The sequence below is a fragment of the Microcaecilia unicolor genome, chromosome 6 (assembly GCF_901765095.1).
Source record: "Microcaecilia unicolor chromosome 6, aMicUni1.1, whole genome shotgun sequence".
Lineage (NCBI taxonomy): Eukaryota > Metazoa > Chordata > Amphibia > Gymnophiona > Siphonopidae > Microcaecilia > Microcaecilia unicolor.
The window spans coordinates 47,625,848-47,645,023 of record NC_044036.1 but is presented as its reverse complement, the minus strand read 5'-3'; the positions used below and the strand labels follow the sequence as shown (position 1 = coordinate 47,645,023).

The 19,176-nt window shown below is 43.9% G+C and overlaps 1 long non-coding RNA gene across 1 annotated transcript; it reads left to right on the top strand.

Moving 5' to 3' along the window:
- Positions 1-562: 562 nt before the first annotated feature.
- On the top strand, positions 563-17,627 carry LOC115473088. The gene is made up of 4 exons (XR_003942603.1): positions 563-632; positions 9,153-9,157; positions 14,963-14,972; positions 17,617-17,627. It is a non-coding gene; the product is annotated as an uncharacterized LOC115473088 (long non-coding RNA).
- The last annotated feature ends 1,549 nt before the right edge of the window (positions 17,628-19,176 follow it).

Sequence of the window (19,176 nt, the reverse complement as noted above, 5' to 3'; positions counted from 1 at the left end):
CTCAAGCCCATCTATATCTATTCAGTCAAGATCAGGGCATAGACCGAAGAAGTCTGCCCAGCACCGGCTTCACTTTCCAATTACTGGCGTCGCCACCCAATCTCCGCCAAGATTCCATGGATCCATTCCTTCTAAACAGGATTCCTTTGTGTTTATCCCATGCATGTTCAGAGAAATTTTCAGAGTTGCTAGACTTTTATCTTGGGTTATTCATGAGTTAGCTCCTTTACAAAACATGGTGTTAACTTCCAAGACATTGCTTTCATGATTTTACCCCACGACTGAGCTAATTTAAACAAGAAATGCACAGTGTAGAGAACTGGTAGTTAAATAATGTCTGCAGAAAGAAGATTATAATGCTCTTTAAGTTTCCATATGTGCTTATAACACTGCCATTGAGAGTGAAAAAAAGGTTTATTCTCTGAGATGACTGCATCAGCAGAAAACTTTTCTGAAGAGTTTGATAGATCAAGGAAAAACAAATACAACTCAATCATCTATTGAAGATGTGAGCTGTTTGCTGGAAAATTCGCAAAAGCAGAGAACTCAAACGTCCCACGAGAGATACACAAACAGAGGAAGAAGAAAGGGGGAAAAGGACCAAGGACTCCAGAAGCAGAAGGGACAATCTTGTGCTTAAAAAGATTTATCAATCAAAGACTCAGCACATTTTTCTGGCAAAGTAACATAATTTGCAGGTCATTGATTAAAGTGATGTGGTAGCCATGTAGTCCACTTTTAGAGGTAATAAATAGAAATAAAACAAAACATAGAAAAGAAAATAAGATGATACTTTTTTTATTGGGCTAACTTAATACATATTTTGATTAGCTTTCAAAGGTAACCCTTCTTCTTCAGATCTCTTTCCACAATCCATACAGCACAACCGCATCAGTGTCAGGTCACTCTGATGCTTGCTCTCAGGGCATGCCACCTGGCCCACATTGGCCCCATCCTCAAGTAATAATTCTACCATGGCTCGCATCTGGTGTGCCATGTCAAGGAGCGGTTCTGGTGTGATAGTACCAGGCGTCACCACCATCTCCTCAAGATCTCTCTCCAACACACCTGTCCCCTTGGATAACACCTTCATTCCACATGCATGTTCCTCCACCCTACAGGGTGTGCAAATGACATCACCAGCTTCACCATCCAATGGCAGCTGGCTCCCAGGAGCTCTGCAGTGTGCTATTTCTGGAGCTCGGTATCCACCCTCTCCCTGGTCAGCACGGAAACTGCCTCCACAATGACTCCACAAATTTCTCCCACCCTTCACCTAGGTACTCACAGTTTGACATCCTTCCTTCTGTTTGTTAGCGTGGCTATTCGTAGGCAGGAAATTTGAACTTTTACAGGTCAGATTCCAACCATCTTTTCACAGAGCTCCCTGTATAAAATGCTAGCTTAGCATGGATCATAATGGCACCTAACTTTGGTCAAGGGGGGATGTTAATGGAGTTTTTCTGAACACTGATGCTTCCCCTTGAGTAAGTTATTTATTATTACTTTGAAAAGCTTCAAGATCAAGGTTCACTAAGGTCGTATCTCCATTTTCTTCACTCCTACTTCCTGTTTTTGATTCTGTAATATCTGAAATTTTTTGTGGTATAATTGATTTAACATTCAGCTCCTACTGTTTTACTGATTGGCCTAACTTTGGGCACTAAATACTGGATCTGACCCGTTATGTTTACTACCTGTTCCAAAGGTGATATTTTTCAATGGATTTCAATTGCCTGGCACTTAGTTGGAAGGGGTTCACAATGGCTGGGTAGCATGTGAGTGTTATTGCAAAGCACATTACTATATAATGAATGCTGTTGTGTATTTTGGACTAACAGCGATTTTAAGTTAATCTAGGTTCACAGTCACACAAGTTACTTCCACTTCTACCCCAAAAGTGTTTTTGTTTTTGTTCTGTTCATTTCACACCTTTGAATATCTGCTTGTGCACCACTGTCATAAAGAGAACAGATGATTGCCTCCCTCTGGTCTACTTATTCTAACAAATAAAGCTTGTTTAGCAGACAATTAGCATATATTATGGAAATTGCTTTTCAACTCATCTCACAAACCCAGAAAAAAGGTAATGCTCAAGCTACAGAAATGTTTTGGTACGTAGGATCTAATAAGAATGCATTACAGGGCAATTTCACATCGACAATAACAAAATGTGCTTCAGGTCGGTTCCAGAGCACAGCTGGGATGCAAGCTCAGAAATGTAAGTAAGCAAAAGTAATACTGGCAAATATTCACATTAAGGTGTTTCAAACTCATGGATGCACATTTGAAAGCTGATTTGGGACCGATTTACAAAAGTGCATTAAGTTAAGACATGTAAAAGGTAACACCCACACTTCTGTTAACATTGACATAGAAGAATTTACCTCATCACAGAAAAAATATTAATGCACTGCATTACATACTAATTCATGCAAAACACCTCATTCATATTAAATTGGGCTATTAATGCACATAATTTGCATCAATCCCATGGCTAAAAAATACTTAAGCATCAACAGGTTAACATGAACACTGGCATCCTAGTACTGAGTGGTAACAAAGGGACTGCAGTAGCCCAATGATACTCAGCCTCTGTTAACTAAAAGACCCACCATGATCCAATGACTCTTCTATACCCCATACCCCAATCCTCCTGCCCCTAGTTGGTCTGCCCCACAATGAGGGAAACAGCTGGCTCCTTTAAGGTCCACTTCCCTCACAGATGGCAGCAAGGGTCCCAGCTACAAGGATACTACCACCAGTTAATATCAGGGGCTATCTGCCTCAAGATGTCCCATCCCACTCCCATAGAATCCTTCATCGGGTCCCCCAAATGCCCATCTAACTCACAGAAGGAATCTTTGTGTTAGAAACAATTGCAGAGGTTCCTGTTTCACTTGGTCCAGTGCTAAAAAAAGGACCAGCTAGTCCAAAGCTCTCTTTTGTCCTGCATGTGAGCTGGTGACAACCTTGGAAGGGGATTGTAATAAAAAGGATTTTAGAGATTGCTTTTCAACTCTATCTGCCTTGACCAACAAGTGCACTCGGGGTCTGTATTTGTGATTAGAAGTAATTCTGTTTAAAAATGATTGTTTAACTTTGTGTAAAAATAAGTTGGAATTCAGAAGATAAGACACAGCTCTAATTAATATGGTATATGAAGAGGAGGATGGTGCTTGTTTTCGAAGTTCAGACTGGCCACCTGGACTTGGAAACATGTGACCACATTCGCACAGTATGGCTTGTTAACCTATTCTCAAGCATTCTGTAATTTTCTTTGGCTCTAAAAATAAGCTTTAGCTTAATAAAAATGGGGGCTTGTTGCAGCAGAGCTCTGAGGCTCATCTGTGGGTGGGCGCATCGTGCAGAAAAGACTTGTTCCTGGTCATAAGAAGACTTTGGGCTTTCGCTGCAATGGGCCTTCCAGCTGATGAGATAAGGGCCTGAAATTCCTGACCAGTGATGATGTATGTATAAAATGTATATATCTGTCTTGTAGCTTTCTTTTAGTTAGATGATTTAATCATTGTATATACAAATGTAATAAATATCTTAATCATTGTAGATTTTAGAACCTCTAATAAAGGTCTCATTTACCTATTACGAATCCAAAAGAATACACAGTAATTATTGAGTAGTCTGTGTCAGTGAGACAGGCTGTAAATCCATAGCAGTACAGGGATCCAGGAGCAAACATTTCTTTTTTTGCTCTTGACAAGGGGATCAGCCATAGAGTAAAGTGTTAGGGTGCAGGGAAAAGTCAAAGGGTTGCAACAGGACCTTTAAACATCGGGAAAGGGGAATCATTGCGTTATGGAAAGTCCTATATGGCAGTAATTCTGTAAAGCATTCCTATATGGGAGTAATTCTATAAAGCATTTTCCATATGGAAAGCATATTTAGCCTAAGGAAAATGTTTATTATAAAATTGTTTGGGGTATTATAAAATTTACATGGATAATAAGTAGGTGTAACAAAATGATAATACCCACTTTTATGTAACCCATCATAGGATTTCCCAGGGATGTAATTTAAGAAGACTTAGGGTAGAGTTGCAATGCACATACATATTTCAAAGAATACCAGTGTACATACATAGAGTATATGTACACATTGACATCTGACTAGAGATGTGCATTCATTGTGACTTTTTGGGTTTGTTAGTGTGCCCTAAATTTAGAGTACTCAAAATCATTTTGAATGGCTGTTAACATACTAACAAACATGCATAAAGTCAGCTTGCATTAGTTAAAAAGTTCTAAAAAGTGTTAAAGTTTTTTTTATTAACAAAAATGCAAAATATGAATTTTAAAATAATCAAAAAATTGGGGAGAAATTATGCCAAAAATCCACAAATAAACCAGCATTTTTTTTCCCTAGACACATTCCTAATTCTGATTCTCAGTGTTATCTGCTGTTGAAAAGCTGCTACACCAATTAGAGAAGTAGAGCTGGTACTCACATGGTATTCAAGCTTAAGAGAAAGGAGAGAAGACTATCTTGCAGAGAAGAGTAGAGCCATTAGATTTCAGGTAACGATAGCAACATAGTAGATGACGGCAGATAAAGACCTTTATGGTCCAGTCAGTCTGTCTAACAAGATAAACTATGATCTGATGTGATACTTCATATGTATACCTGATCTTGATTTGTCCTTACCATTTTTAGGGCATAGACCGTAGAAGTCTGCCTGGCACTGGCCTTGTTCTAACATTTCTGAAGTTGTTGTCAAAGCCCCTGAAAAGCTCCACTCCAAATCTATTCAGCCTCAATCAGGGCACAGACTGTAGAAGTCTGCTCAGCACTGGCTTTCCTACCAAATCTCTGTCAAGTTTCTTTGGATCCATTTCTTCTAAAGAGGATTCCTTTGTGTTTATGCCATGCATTTTTGAATTTCATTACCGCTTGCATTTCTACCACCTCCCGCAGGAGGGCATTCCAGGTTTCTACCACCCTCTTGGTGAAAAAAATACTTCCTGACATTATTCCTGAGTCGACCCCCTTTCAACCTCAATTCATGTCCTCTAGTTCTACTGCCTTCCTGTCTCTGGAAAAGTTTTGTTTGTAGATTGCTCTCCCTCATTTGTTGAGACTTCAATCTATCCTATCGAATTTTAAAACTGAACTACACTAAGTAGTAGTTGAAGAGGTACAAAAGCTCCCAATGCTCACCAATTAGGAAATCTTGAAACAGAAAAGCAAAGAAAATGTAAACCCCCTAGTCGTGGAGCAGGTGAATTTGAATAATGGAAGAAATAAATGCATGAGTGTCACAGTTTTTAAATAGGGTTCCCAAATAAACTCCACACAACCAAGGGATTTAGCAAGAAAAAAAATATTAAAGGTTTTATTAAAGGGTAAAAGGGATAGAGGGTAAAGTAAATAGAAACACTTGTTGGTTAGGTTTCTTAAATGTTGGTACCAATTTTTACAGGTTGATGGTATTAAATAAAATTAGTGCAAGATGTTAAATGCTTTGAGATAAGTTACAAAGGAAATAAAGGCAATAACAATTTTAAAACTACAATTTCAGTCACCAAGAATCACAGTTATCAAGGATCACATCTATCAAGACCCCAACTCCACATCTGCAGTAACCCAAAACATCCCACACATGTACACAGCACTAATTAGTGTACTCAGATCTGATATATATAGTTTTCAATTTGTGTGCACACAATAATATTACCGGTATATCAAATCTTTGCTAGCATCGCTGCTTTCTTGCATTGGGTACCTTAGTCTTCTTCACTTCCACGCCTCTTCGGTTGGGGAGGTCAGTCCACTGGTCCAGGGACCCCTACTGCTCTGACTCAAAAAAAACTCAAAAAAGGAAAACCCTGACTTTCTGTGCTCGGTGTATGTGCTAACCTCAATCAGTAGTTTCTTTGGCAAGGAACTTAGGGACTAACTAGATTCAAATAAAACAGATAAGCGGGGGAAACTCCTATCTAACCCGCCCAAAACATGACCCCTCTTGTTTTGTTCTGTTATACAACCACCCCAAATCTCACTGATAGACGGCTACACTAACTCCCCTAGAGGCAGGCACTCACAGGACTCAAGGCATAGGCATGGCAGCTGTTCCCCAAGGCAGGCTTTTGTCTGGATCTCCGGAGGCAGGCATAAACAAGAAAAACACAGTGTTCACTTTTAGTCTGGCCACTCAGTGCAGGGGGATGCCTCTTCTCTCTCTCTTTGTGGATGCTCAAACCAGCAAGCGTCTGGGCTAGATCCCTCCTGAGGCAGGCACTCAAAAAGCACAGTTCCTTTTCTTGTCTGGGCACTCAGTGCAAGGGGGGGGCTGTCTCTCTGTCTCTTCTTGTGGGGCTGCTTCCCATAAGCCTCTTCTTTACAGGACAGTCTCGCAGCCGGCTTTCTCCTCTCTGGACAGGCAAACACTCACACAGAGGGATGCCCTGGGGGGACTTCTGGGATTCAGGGACCTCACCAAGCTGCTGTCTCTCTCTTCAGCTCTGCACTGCTCCCAACACACTCCAGACCCCCTTCTCTTTCCCCTCTGCTGCTCTCTCTGCCTGAGTGCCCGTATTTCTTCAGGACTCACCAGCTCTCTCTTCATCTGGAGCTCATCAGTGGGTCCTGCAGCTGCCTCTTCTTGTCTTGATTGGATCTTATCCTCATCCAGCCTGCCTGAGCATGCCCCTCTCTGCCTGAGTCCGATTTCTTCTCTCAGGCCATGCTTTCAGCCACCTTCCTTTGTCTGTAGCCTCGATTGCCTTGCTGTGCCTCCTTTTGTTCCCAGGCAGCCTCTGCTGTACTGTAAAACTTTTTTTCTTTGTTCCACTCCTCCTGCCCCCTGGATTGGCTCAAAATTCGCGCCAATCTAAGGATCAGACTGCCTCCTACCACCTCATTGGTCCAAATTCGTGCCTCTTAGCAGATCCTGGCTCCTATTTGCTATCTCACACACTGTCTCTCCCCTAGTTCCCAGCTTGCTTTGGGTACCTTAGCCAGCAAATCAGGAGCCTTGTACTGGGCTCTTAGACAGCCAATCGGAAGATTTGTAACAAGTCTGCCCTTCTCTCACAGTTACAAACTGCTGAAACAGAGTAGTTACTTACCTGTAACAGGTGTTCTCCGAAGACAGCAGGCTGCATATTCTCACAAGTGGGTGACGCCACGTCGGCCCCGGAGGATTTTAAAGCAAAATCTCAAAATCTCTTTACGGCGTTCCGTCGCGCGAGCGATCGTACTGCGCATGTGCACACACCTCTTCCCGCTCGCCGTGCGGACACGCCCCTCAGTTAAATCCAAAAGATGGAGGAGACAACTCCAAAAGGGGAAGGTGGGAGGGTTTGTGAGAATATGCAGCCTGCTGTCTTCGGAGAACACCTGTTACAGGTAAGTAACTACTCTTTCTCCAAAGACAAGCAGGCTGATATTCTCACAAGTGGGGTATCCCTAGCTTCCAGGGTTACACAACACAACAAACAGTGGTCAATTGAATCTCGCAACGGCGAGGCCAGAATAAAATTGACCTGAAAAGAAGAAATATCTAAATGAGTGTAGCCTGGAACAGAACAAAAATGGGCTTAGGAGGGTTGGAGTTGGATTCTAAACACCAAAGAAGTTCTGCAGCCCCGACTGCCCAAACCGACTGACGAGTCGGCTATTGCTGAAGGCAGTAGTAAGATGAAAATGTGTGGACTGATGACCACACCGCAGCTTTGCAGATCTCTTCAATAGTGACTGATCTTAGATGAGCCACCGACTCAGCCATGGCTCTAATTTGTGAGCCGTGACATGGCCTTCTAGAGTCAGTCCAGCTGGACAAAAATGAAGGAGATGCACTCTGCTATCCAAGAAGAAATTATGCAGTTTCCGACAGCAACTGGCATTAAAAGAAATAAACAACTGGGCGGACCGTCCGAGGGAGCTCGTCTGCTCCACGCAAAATGTGCGGAGCTTGCTTTCGCCAGGGCTTGTAAGATGAGGGAGAAAGAATGTTGGCAAGACAACTGACTGGATCAGCTGGTACTCTGATTCCAGCGCCAGTAAGAACTTTGTCTGCATGCAGAGAACTACTCTGTTAAGATGAGAAGTAAGGTAAGGCGCTTGAGCTACTAGAGACCGAAGCTCACCGACCTTACGAGTTGAAGGAACAGCCACTAAGGAAAACGACCTTCCAGGTCCAATACTTCAGATGGCAGGAATCCAGTGGCCCGAATTGAGCTTGCAGCAGCTGGATGAAAACGACATTGGGACCCCAAGATACTGGATAAGGAGTGATAGGAACTCTGACCGAAGCATAAGAGCCAACTGTCAAAATTATTGTGGGTGCTAAGCCCAACAGAAATAATCTCCCCTAGACACATACAAGGAATTCTCTCAATATTGGGGGAGAGATAAACCTCTCGTGAAGTGGACAGCTAAAGGCTGACCTTTCACACGTTGATGATAAGCTCTATTGCACAAAGATGAATACTGACAGAGTTGGTCTTGAGACCAGACTCAGACAGGTGTAGAAAGAACTCAAGCAAGGTCTGTATAAGACAAGATGCAGGATCTAGGGCCTTGCTGTCACACTAGACAGCAAACCTCTTCCATGAAAAAGAATAACACCTCTTTGTGAAATCTTTTCTGAAAGCAAGCAAGAGTCGGGAGACACTCTGGAAAACTCAACGAAACCCCACTCTCAACATCCAGACCGTGTGAGCCAGAGATTGGAGGTTGGGATGTGGAAGTGCCCCCTCGTTCTGCGTAATGAGAGCTGGAAAACATTCCAACTCCAGAAGAAGAGGGAATCCTATCTGACGCAGCTAGAAAAGAGCAATCAGAATCATGGCTCCACAATCTTGCTTGAGAAACAGCAAAGTCTTTTCCACCAGATGTATGGGAGGATACGCATACGGAAAACCTGTCTCCCAAAGAAGGAGAAAGGCATCCGATGGTAGCCTGCCGTGAACCTGCAGCCTGGAACAGAACTGAGGGACTTTGCGATTGGACTAAGTAGCAAAAGATCCACTGAGGGGTCTTTCGAACTATAGGCATGCTCAACTGTAGCATTATCCTGCTCAGCCTGTCGGCCAGACTGCTGTTTACGCCAATTAGATAAGTGGCTTGGAGAAAACATGCCGCATTGCGGGCCCACCGCTACATCTGCATGGCATCCTAACTCAGAGGGCAAGATCCAGTACTCCTTTGTTATCGAGTACATCACAACCCGATTGTTTGTTGAATTAAAATAATTTGGTTGGATAGCCAGGAGGGATGCAACCTTCGTCAGCAGCTTTTGACTGAGTAAGATGCCTCAGAATCAAAATAGAGAGAATTAACCACCTCTGAGGGGAATACCGAAGACTGGCGAACAGTCGGGTTACATCCTCTAGATACCCTAAACTTGATCACTGGGAAGCTAGGATGCACTGAGCGGATGTCATGTGCAAAAGTGCCATGGGAGTTACATGAACTGCGGAAGCCATGTGTCTAGAAGTCTCAATATGTACTGTGCTGTAATCTGTTGAGACGGGCAATCATCGTGTTAAGGGAACACATGCACTCCCAGTCCATGAAGATACGCTGCAACAACAGCCAGGCACTAGGAAAAAAACATACTCTGGATGCAAAGAGAGTATAAGTATCCTGTAAATCCAGAGAGCATAACCAATCGTTTTCCTGAAGTATGGGAAGAAGGATGCCCAGGGAAAGCATCCTGAACCAAATCTGTTTAGGCCCCTTATGTCTATGATGGGACGCAACCCACAAAGAAAGACCTGGAATAGAATCTCAACCCTTCTTGCCCTGGTGGAACGGGCTCGACTGCATTGGCGCTGAGAAAAGCAGAGAGTTCCTCTGCAAGTACTCACTTTTGATGGAAGCTAAAGGATTAAGCTTCCAATGAACAATGTGGAGGGTTTGATTCCAGATTGAGAATGTATCCTAACCGGACTAGTTGAAAAACCCCACCGGTTGGAGGATAAAAGAAGTCACCTTTGGTGGAGAAAATGTAAACTTCCCCCCCGACAGGCAGAATGGCCGGTACGGACATTTTTTTTTTTTTTTTTTTTTTTTTTTTTTTTTTAGTGGCTATACTGAATTGGAGCCAGTCAAAAACCCCTCTGTTTCCTGGGGAATAGCTGCAGGGGCCTGATTAGGTGCACGCCGCTGACTAGAACGAGCGTGCTGAGGCATAGCCCGAACCGGCTGTCGAGAAGTAGGAGTATAGGTACGACCCCTTAAGGCACAAGGAAAACTACTCCTCTCTCTAAAGAACTTCCAAGATGAGGAAGTGTATGTACAGCATATCTACAGTTTTCTGCTGAGTCTCCTCCTCCAGGAGAGAGGCACACAGTCATGAGAGTCTGCGCATCACTGTACCTAGAACAGAAATCTAGGTGTTACATTACAAGTGTCGAAAATGCCCTTGGACAGGAACCTGCGACACACCGTGTGCTACCTGACCACTTGGTGAAAAGGTCTAGCCTACTCCGGTGGGAATGCTCGTAAAGATCTGACAAGACTTGATTTGGGATGCGATCATGCCAGCCTGGTACGCCATTCTCCAAAAGAGGCTAAGGATGTATGCTCTGGCCCCGGGGCGCCGAAGTAAGTTCTTAGAACTCCTATCTGTTCTGAGTGCAGAAGACTCAGGTGAAGATAGTAGTCCAGGACCTCTAGCTTCTGGGCATTGGGATTCACAATCTCCACTGTAATGTCAGATGACCATCATTGAACTGAACTAACTACTCAAACAGAGCAGCTCAGATCCAAACACGTCCGATATGGAGGCTACTATGGGTCGAGAAGTTGCCCCAGTAGGGTGCGAACACCCATACCAGAGGCAGCATCGGTGAAGGAGACCAGGTGAAAAGCCAGATGCCGCAGGAGGCGGTAGCACCCATGGCATCCAATGGTACCCATGGTCCCGAAGCCAAGGACAAAGTCTGGAAATGCAAGGGAATCGAAACCAGACTGCTAGACCATGGCACCGACGGTACCGATGATACACATGGTACCGATGATACACATGGTACCGATGGTACCCATGGTACTTGGTACCGATGATAGTCATGGTATCTGGTATCGATGGTACCCATGATACCTGGTACCGATGGTAGCCATGACATGTGGTACCAATGGTACCCATGATATCCGGCACCAACAGCACCGACGGTACCGATGGTACACATGGCACCGACGGTGCTCATGACACCTGGTACCAATGGCACCCATGGCACCGATGGTACCTGGTCATGATATCTGGTATCGATGGTACTCATGTGCCGACGGCATCCATGATACCTGATACCCATGTATCCACGGTACCGACGATACCTGATACTATGGTACCGATGGCAGTCATGATACTCGGTACCGATGGGCGATGATACCTGGTACCGATAGTCGATGGTGCCCATGATACCTGGTGCCGATGGTGCCCATGATTCCCGGTACCAACAGCACCCATGGCACCGATGACACTCGGCATCAACGGCACCCATGGTACCGATGATACCCGGTGCCGACGGGACCCATGGTACCGATGATACCCGGTACCGATGGGACCCATGACACCGACCATGGTACCAATGTAGTTGGTATCGATACTCCTCGGTACTGACGCACCGATGATATTCGGTACCGACAGTACCCATGGCACCGATGATACTCGGTACTGACGGCACTCATGGCACCGATGACACTCGGCATCGACGGCACCCATGGTACCGATGATACCCGGTGCCGACGGGACCCATGGTACCGATGATACCTGGTACCGACGTACCGGTGCATCGACGTCCAATGCCAGGATACCTCCATAACAGAGGGAGCAACGCTCTCGGCACCGACTGATGTCTGAAGCCCGGATACCTCCATAACCGAGGGAGCAAAGCTCTGGGCATCTCCTTTGGGCATCCCTGGCAGAGTAGAATACGTCTCGTTTCTTTGAGACACTACTTGCGCTTCACAGGGAGATGATCCGGCCCAAGACACATCCGCCGATGCGCCCGAATGACCTGCCAAGCAGGAGGCGCCGAGGCAGGTGGAGACCTATTCGATGCATAACTATACCCAGCGTGCATCGGTCTCTGTCGGACTCCAGAATGATCTCCTTTGGGCATCCCTGGCAGAGTAGAATACGTCTCGTTTCTTTGAGACACTACTTGCGCTTCACAGGGAGATGATCCGGCCCAAGACACATCCTCCGATGCGCCCGAATGACCTGCAGAGCAGGAGGCGCCGAGGCGGGTGGAGACTCACTTCAAAGGTTACACCACTGATATTTGTGTCACCAGGTTGCCCATTCAGTGGCTGACCAGGGATGCACCTGCTTAGGTTCCTGGTTTTTCCTGTGACATACACCTTTACCACTTGTTGGGGCTTAAAGACAGTGGTGTGCTGGAGCAGGCTGTCACAGCTCTGGAGAGCCATTTGTAAAGTTTTAATAAATGGATCCTAAAAATGTGGGCTTGTTTAGTTTGCTGGCTAGAGAGAGCCCACAGATAACAATATACCAGCACTTTCAAGAAAAAAGAAAAGAGAAGCTTATATGCTTTGTTCAGGCACAGCCCCTTGTGACTCTGGCAATTACTTAAATTTTTTCTTGCCTCAGGTACAAAAAATACCTGTATATATAAGCCACAATGAGCCTGCCATGAAAAGTACAAATGAAAAAATAAAAAAGAGATTTAACTCCGAAGACCTGAAGAAAACACGAAGCCCTAACGAACTCCGTGTCTCCTCAGACGCGGAAAAAGAAAAACTAAGGGGCGTGTCCGCACGGCGAGCGGGAAGAGGTGTGTGCACATGCGCAGTACGATCGCTCGCGCGACGGAACGCCGTAAAGAGATTTTGAGATTTTGCTTTAAAATCCTCCGGGGCCGACGTGGCGTCACCCACTTGTGAGAATATCAGCCTGCTTGTCTTTGGAGAACTTATAAACACACATCTAGCATTTATGGACACCTGAGTTCTTTGTTTCATAGCAGTGCTGGAGCATTCTAAACACTTTAAGCATTCTAACAAAAGGTGCTAGCATTGTTGCTGGCTCTCAGCTTGTCCTCTGTGTCTCCCTGCTCTCTGCAAGATGCCCCCTTCCCAGGAAAGAGGGGGGGGGAGGACAAGGTAAAAGCTTCTTTTCTTCTCTATATTTACAAAAACCTATATTCAGAGTGGGGCAAAAAGAAAAAAAGTAACTCCCTAGAGTTTTTTACTGTTTTCTCAGCAACCACTTGGAATTTCAGTGTGAAATTTTAAGCTTTGTTTGTTGCTACTATTTACCTTTATATGCCAAGTGGAATGCGATTATCTTTAAACCTGCCAAAGTTTCAGACTTTTTAGCGTGACCACCAAGAGATTTTCACACTTTCAAAAATGTTTACACTGTAAAACTACCATTATTTGGAACAAAACAGGTTACCAGCTTACTGTTAATGATGTCACAGGCTATTGTCTGGGGAGCAATACTGGAGGCCTATCATAAGCTCTACCCAGAGCTGCAAACAATTGCTGAACTCAAGGAAGTGCTGCAGATGATCTGGGACAGCCTGCCACAGGGACCGAATGACAAAACTGTTCAGAACTTCCCAAAGCAACTGAAGGCCTGTGTTAAAGCTGGGGGAGGACACTTTGAGCATTCACAGTGACTGCGAAATTATGACACATTGTAAATGTATCTTTTGAATGACGTTATTTTACTGTGTTTTAGCTCAAACATCTTTAACGTGCAAAAATCGCTAGGTTATAAGGCTAAAATGTCAGTAACATCAACATAGCTTAAGATAATTAAATGTTGTACAGTAGTAATATGTAAGTAAAATGACTAATTAAGTATGTAAAATTTCTCATTGATATTTAAAGTGGTTGCTGAGAAAAATGCAAAAAACACTAGGGGGTTACTTTTTTTTGTCACACTCTATATGTGGCTTTTGAGTATGTACGTGTAAGAAACAGATTCATTACCAATTAAATCTACTGTTTGTCAGGCTGTCACAGTTACTAAAATTTACTGTTGGAACAGAATCCAGAGTGTAGAGATTGATTTGCCAGGGTCCAAGACTGTAAAGGGAAAGGGAAATGGGGCTTGATATACCGCCTTTCTGAGGTTTTTGCAACTACATTCAAAGTGGTTTACATATATTCAGGTACTTATTTTGTACCGGGCAGTGGAGGGTTAAGTGACTTGCCCAGAGTCACAAGGAGCTGCAGTGGGAATTGAACTCAGTTCCCCAGGATCAAAGTCCAGCTTTGTTTCTCAGCAGCCCTGTTACTAAAGCACTAATATTTATTTATTTATTGCATTTGTATCCCACATTTTCCCACCTTTTTGCGGGCTCAGTGTGGCTTACAATATGATATGAATAATGGAAATACAATTTGTTACAACTTGGTTATGGATTACATTGTGCAGAGTTATGCGAGACAATCAAAGTATCGTTAAGAAATACAACAATGGAACACAAACATTGAAACATTAGAATGAGACAATGGGAAGCTTAAAGGGCAATATAAGACACTAAGACATATGGTATACATATTTCTGTGAGTAAAGGTATGAGTGATGTAGATTACGGGGGATGAGAGTTCAAAAGTGGTGTATGATGCAGTAATGAACAGTGAGTGTGGACTTTATGTGCATACCACAGCAAAAAAGGCCTTCCACAAGGCACATTCAAGCATCCTGCAGTAATTTTGTGATCAGCACATGCTTTCCACGTACTAAAAAATAGATACTATTTTTTAGTGATGGGGCAGATTAGGGGGTGGAGAGTAGGCATGTTCTTCACTAATCGGGTAGTGTGTGATTAACGTGTGAGCTCTTACCGCCTACAAAATAGGTGGTAGTAGGGGGCTCACACTAATGACCATGCACTAATGGAAAAATTAGCATTTGGCCATTAATTTAAAAAATAGAAAAATTGCCCGTTTTGCTCTGTAGTATTAGTGGCCTTAGAGCGTGGGAATGACCCACGTAAGGACGCACTAAGGCCACTTTTAGCCACAGTTTGGTAGAAGGGCCCCTAAACTATTAATTCAAAATGGTATCTTAGGAATGAAAATAGCAATGCAAAATAATATTTCATTTTCTCTGATTTTATTTAAGTTATAAGCAGCCCATGGTGCCGTGCTTGTCCAGTTCACTTTTGCTCCAGCTGCCTAGGGTCTGCTTGCAAACAAACTCAAAAATAGCGAAAATGCTAAACAGATCAAATAGAAACTGGTGAAGAGAAAAAAAACATAGTAACATAGTAGATGACGACAGAAAAAGACCTGCACGGTCCATCCAGTCTGCCCAACAAGGTAACTCATATTTGCTACTTTTTGTGTATACCCTACTTTGATTTGTACCTGTGCTCTTCAGAGCACAGACCTTATAAATCTGCCCAGCACTATCCCCGCCTCCCAACCACCAGCCCCGCCTCCCAACCACCGGCTCTGGCACAGACTGTATAAGTCTGCCCAGCACTATCCTCGCCTCCCAACCACCAGCCCTGCCTCCCAACCACCGGCTCTGGCATAGACCGTACAAGTCTGCCCAGCACTATCCCCGCCTCCCAACCACCAGTCCCGCTTCCCACCACTGGCTCTGGCACAGACCGTATAAGTCTGTCCAGCACTATCCCCGCCTCCCAACCACCAGCCCCACCTCCCGATCTTGACTAAGCTCCTGAGGATCCATTCCTTCGGCACAGGATTCCTTTATGCTTATCCCACGCATGTTTAAATTCCGTTACCGTTTTCATTTCCACCACCTCCCGCGAGTGGGCATTCCAAGCATCCACTACTCTCTCCGTGAAAAAATACTTCCTGACATTTTTCTTGAGTCTGCCCCCCTTCAATCTCATTTCATGTCCTCTCGTTCTAACCATCTCCGGAAAAGGTTCGCTTGCAGATTAATACCTTTCAAATATTTGAACGTCTGTATCATATCACCCCTGTTTCTCCATTCCTCCAGAGTATACATGTTTAGTTCAGCAAGTCTCTCCTCATACGTCTTGTAACGCAAATCCCATACCATTCTCGTAGCTTTTCTTTGCACTGCTTCAATTCTTTTTACATCCTTAACAAAATACGGCCTCCAAAACTGAACACAATACTCCAGGTGGGGCCTCACCAACGACTTCTATACAGGGGCATCAACACCCCCTTTCTTCTGCTGGTCACACCTCTCTCTATACAGCCTAACAACCTTCTAGCTACGGCCACCACTTTGTCACACTGTTTTGTTGCCTTCAAATCCTCAGATACTATCACCCCAAGATCCCTCTCTCCGCCCGTACCTATCAGACTCTCCCCGCCTAACACATACGTCTCCCGTGGATTTCTATTCCCTGTGCATCACTTTGCATTTCTTCGCATTGAATTTTAATTGCCAAACCTTAGACCATTCTTCTAGCTTCCTCAGATCCTTTTTCATGTTTTCCACTCCCTCCGGGGTGTCCACTCTGTTACAGATCTTAGTATCATCCGCAAATAGGCAAACTTTACCTTCTAACCCTTCAGCAATGTCACTCACAAATATATTGAACAGAATCGGCCCCAGCACCGATCCTTGAGGCACTCCACTACTCACCTTTCCCTCCTCCGAGCGAATTCCATTCACCACCACCCTCTGGCGTCTGTCCATCAACCAGTTCCTAATCCAGTTCACCACTTCAGGTCCTATCTTCAGCCCATCCAGTTTATTTAAGAGCCTCCTGTGGGGAACCATGTCAAAAGCTTTGCTGAAATCTAAGTAGATTACGTCCATAGCTCGTCCCTGATTCAATTCTCCTGTCACCCAATCAAAGAACTCAATAAGATTCGTTTGGCACGATTTCCCTTTGGTAAAACCATGTTGTCTCGGATCTTGCAACTTATTGGCTTCCAGGAAATTCATTATCCTTTCTTTCAGCATCCCTTCCATTACTTTTCCAATAACTGAAGTGAGGCTTACCGGCTTGTAGTTTCCAGCTTCTTCCGTATCACCACTTTTGTGAAGAGGGACCACCTCTGCCGTTCTCCAATCCCTCGGAACCTTTCCCATCTGCAAGGATATATTAAACAAATCTTTAAGAGGACCCGCCAAAACCTCTCTGAGCTCCCTCAATATCCTGGGGTGGATCTGTCCGGTCCCATGGCTTTGTCCACCTTTAGCTTTTCAAGTTGTTGATACACACTTTCTTCAGTCCATCTTGGTCCTTCTCCAGGATTTTCTTCTGTGAAAATAGAACAAAAGTATCTATTTAGCAAATTTGCTTTTTCTTCATCATTTTCCACATAGCGGTTCGCAGTATCTTTTAGTCTCACAATTCCCTTTTTAGTCATTCTCCTTTCACTAATATACCTGAAGAAATTTTTGTCACCCCTCCTTACATTTCTAGCCATTTGCAAGCTGTTGTCCCAAGCTGTTTGCAGGGACAACTGCAAAACCATGAAGTGGAAAATGTTGACCTAGTTTTTAGACCCTGAAAGGGAGGTATCCCCACACTAGTCTCAGCTGCCTTGCCAGATAAAGGACTGAGGAATAATGCATTTAAATAGCACTGATTCCTGATGCAGGATTTGAAACCCAATGACTCACTAGTACATTAGTACATAAGTATTGCCATACTGGGAAAGACCAAAGGTCCATCAAGCCCAGCATCCTGTTTCCAACAGTGGCCAATCCAGGTCACAAATACCTGGCAAGATCCCAAAAATGTACAAAACATTTTATACTGCTTATCCCAGAAATAGTGGATTTTCCCCAAGTCCATTTATTAATGATCTATGGACTTTTCCTTTAGGAAGCCGACCAAACCTTTTTTAAACTCCACTAACCTAACCGCATTTATCACATTCTTTGACAACAAATTCCAGATTTTAATTACACTTTGAGTGAAGAAACATTTTCTCCGATTCATTTTAAATTTACTACATTGTAGCTTCATCGCATGCCCCCTAGTCCTAGTCCTAGTATTTTTGGAAAGCGTAAACAGATGCTTCACATCTACCCATTCAACTCCACTCATTATTTTATAGACCTCTATCATATCTCCCCTCAGCCGCCTTTTCTCCAAGCTGAAGAGCTCTAGCTGCTTTAGTCTTTCCTCATAGGAAAGTCATCCCATCCCCTTTATCATTTTTGTCGCCCTTCTCTGCACCTTTTCTAATTCCACTATATCTTTTTCGAGATGCGGCGACCAGAATTGAACACAATATTCGAGGTGCGGTCGTACCATGGAGCGATACAAAGGCATTATAACATCCTCATTTTTGTTTTCCATTCCTTTCCTAATAATACCTAACATTCTATTTGCTTTCTTAGCCGCAGCAGCACACTGAGCAGAAGGTTTCGACGTATCATCAACGATGACACCTAGACCCCTTTCTTGGTCCGTGACTCCTAAAGTGGAACCTTGTATGATGTGGCTATAATTCAGGTTCCTCTTTCCCACATGCATCACTTTGCACTTGCTCACATTAAACATCATCTGCCATTTAGACGCCCTGTCTCGTAAGGTCCTCTTGTAATTTTTCACAATCCTCCCGCAATTTAACGACTAAACAACTTTGTGTCATCAGCGAATTTAATTACCTCACTATTTACTCCCATCTCTAGGTCATTTACAAATATGTTAAAAAGCAGCGGTCCCAGCACAGACCCCTGGGGAACCCCACTAACCCTTCTCCATTGAGAATACTGTCCATTTAACCCTGCTCTCTGTTTTCTATCTTTTAACCAGTTTTTAATCCACAATAGAACACTACCTCCTATCCCATGACTCTCTCTCTCTCTGGAGTCTTTCATGAGGTACTTTGTCAAATGCCTTTTGAAAACCCAATATCAACCGGCTCACCTTTATCCACATGTTTGTTCACTCCTTCAAAGAAATGTAGTAGATTGGTGAGGCAAGATTTCCCTTCACTAAATCCATGTTGACTTTGTCTCATTATTCCATGCTTTTGAATATGCTCTGTAATTTTGTTCTTTATAATAGTCTCTACCATTTTGCCCGGCACCGACGTCAGATTCACCGGTCTATAATTTCCCGGATCTCCTCTGGAACCTTTTTTAAAAATTGGTGTTACATTGGCCACCCTCCAATCTTCCGGTACCACGCTCGATTTTAAGGATAAATTACATATTACTAAAAATAGTTCCGCAAGCTCATTTTTCAGTTCTATCTGTACTCTGGGATGAATACCATCCGGTCCAGGAGATTTGCTACTCTTCAGTTTGTAGAACTG